Genomic DNA, 2,358 nt, shown 5'->3' with positions numbered 1-2,358 from the left:
ACAGTTGTAAGCCACTGCACCCAGTCCTTTCTGAGAAAATTTAACACAGTTAGAGGTGAGATCTAGCCATGTTGGAGCTACAGTCTTAGTTTTTGTTTTTGATTCTTCCACTGTGAGTCTGGATCACCTGTGGAATGATCGCAGTGGAGAGGCAGAGGAACTGGTGAGCCCCTGTGTCATGGTGGGGTAGGTAAGAGTGCTTCAGGAGTAATGAGATCCTTGCTGTAGGGAAAAATGTAGGGAAAGATCTGGGGTTCTTGGTGTTCCTTTCATCCTTTATTTCTTCCCTTCCTTGCTCCAGGCACCTTTTATCCTCTGCATAAAAATTGCATTAAAAATAATTTTCAGCCTTTAATCCCAGCACTTTGGGAGGCTAAGGCGGGTGGATCACTTGAGGTCAGGAGTTTGGGACCAGCCCAGCCGACGCCGCAAAACCCTGTCTCTACTAAAAATACAAAAATTAGCTGGGCGTGGTGGCGCTCACCTGTAGTCCCAACTCTCTGGGAGGCTGAGGCAGGAGAATCGCTTGAACCCAGGAGGCGAAGGTTACAGTGAGCTAAGATCATGCCACTGCACTCCAGCCTGGGCGACCAGAGCAAGACTCTGTCTCAAAATAATAAATGAAGCCAGGCGCGGTGGCTCATGCCTGTAATCCCAGCACTTTGGAAGGCTGAGGCAGGTGGATCATGAGGTCAGGAGATCTAGACCATCCTGGCTAACATGGTGAAACTCCGTCTCTACTAAAAATACAAAAAATTAGCCAGGCATGGTGGCAGGCACCTGTAGTCCCACCTACTTGGAAGGCTGAGGCAGGAGAATGGTGTGAACCCGGGAGGCGGATGTTGCAGTGAGCCGGGATCGCGCCACTGCACTCCGTCCTGCCTGGGCGACAGAGTGAGACTCCATCTTAAAATAAAATAAAATAAAAATAATTTTCAAATGCTTCCCCTTGAAGTACAGAGGCCCAAAGTGGATAAGCCCTGCTGACCTTGAACACAAGAGGCAGCATCCCAGGACCCCCTTGAAGAGGCCTTTCTCTCAGGGTGAAAATCACGCTGACCAGCCTGAGCCCCAGCGGCGTCAGCAAGATGAACTTAGTACTGTGGAGAGAAGAGTGATGGAGAAAGGAAAGAGGAAGGGAGATAAGGCCTCAGGAACTTCCAGGTGCCTATCTCAGCAAGGCAGGCTTTCCATATGCTCGAAATATTCCTACCAGGACCTGTAACGATTGTATTTTGTACCATTCTCCAATTGGGTTAGTAACTGTGTGTGTTCCATGTGTGACTGTGTACTCTTTCAGGTGGTATGAGGCATCATGGCAGAATGACGTGTATATATTTTATTCCTCTTCATTAAAACAGTTCATTAAAACAATGATTCATTGGGTGATGGGTGCACCAAAGTCTCACAAATCACCCCTAAAGAATTTAATCATGTAACCAAGCACTGCCTGGTCCCCAATAATCTTTGGAAATAAAAGATTAAAAAATAAATTTAAAAAATTTAAAAACCAAAATTCATCTCAAAAAAAAAAAAAAAAAGAACAGTGATTAAAAATGGTCAGGCTGGACGCAATGGCTCAGGCCTGTAATCCCAGCACTTTGGGAGGCTGAGGCAGGCGGATCACGAGGTCAAGAGATCAAGACCATCCTGGCCAACATGGTGAAACCCTGTCTCTACTAAAATAAAAAAAATCAGCCGGGCGTGGTGGCGGACACCTGTAGTCCCAGCTACTCAGGAGGCTGAGGCAGGAAAATTGCTTGAACCTGGGAGGCAGAGGTTGCAGTGAGCTGAGATCACACCACTGTATTCCTGCCTGGCAACAGAGGAAGACTCCATCTCAAAAAAAAGGTGGTCAATGAGATGAAGAAAAAGATAAAAAAGCAAGGGCGTGGAATAGGGACTGATGAAGGAGTTCATTTTCTGCCGGTATGCACCAGACTGCATTTCAGGAGGTTACACCATAAGGTTTCATCCACAAGATGAAGTGAAACCCGGGGACTTTAAAAAGTCCACATTTTAACACATAGGTCATTTAGGGGAAAAGAATTGAGTTTCAAGAAATTGAAACTTACGGGATTGCTTAAAACCTTGTTGATGGAAATAGAGCTAGAAAAACTCCATTGACTTGTCAAATCAATGATGTCCATTCAGTGGGTTTCATCTCAATAGTTTCTGTGGAGCATTTTGTTAAACATTCTGAGGAGCGATGCCCCCAATGATCTGGAAATTCTTTGATTCTGAATTTTCAATCAATTAACCTCCTTAAAATCATTTCCCCAGGAAGATATTTTTTAAAAAGTAGAGAGATGATGTGATGTTTAAAGCTGAGTGTCAACTTGACTGGATTGAGGGATA

The sequence above is a fragment of the Colobus angolensis genome, unplaced genomic scaffold (genome assembly GCF_000951035.1).
Source record: "Colobus angolensis palliatus isolate OR3802 unplaced genomic scaffold, Cang.pa_1.0 Scaffold2, whole genome shotgun sequence".
NCBI lineage: Eukaryota > Metazoa > Chordata > Mammalia > Primates > Cercopithecidae > Colobus > Colobus angolensis.
The sequence above is the reverse complement of the archived record's forward strand: the minus strand, read 5'-3'. Positions refer to the sequence as shown.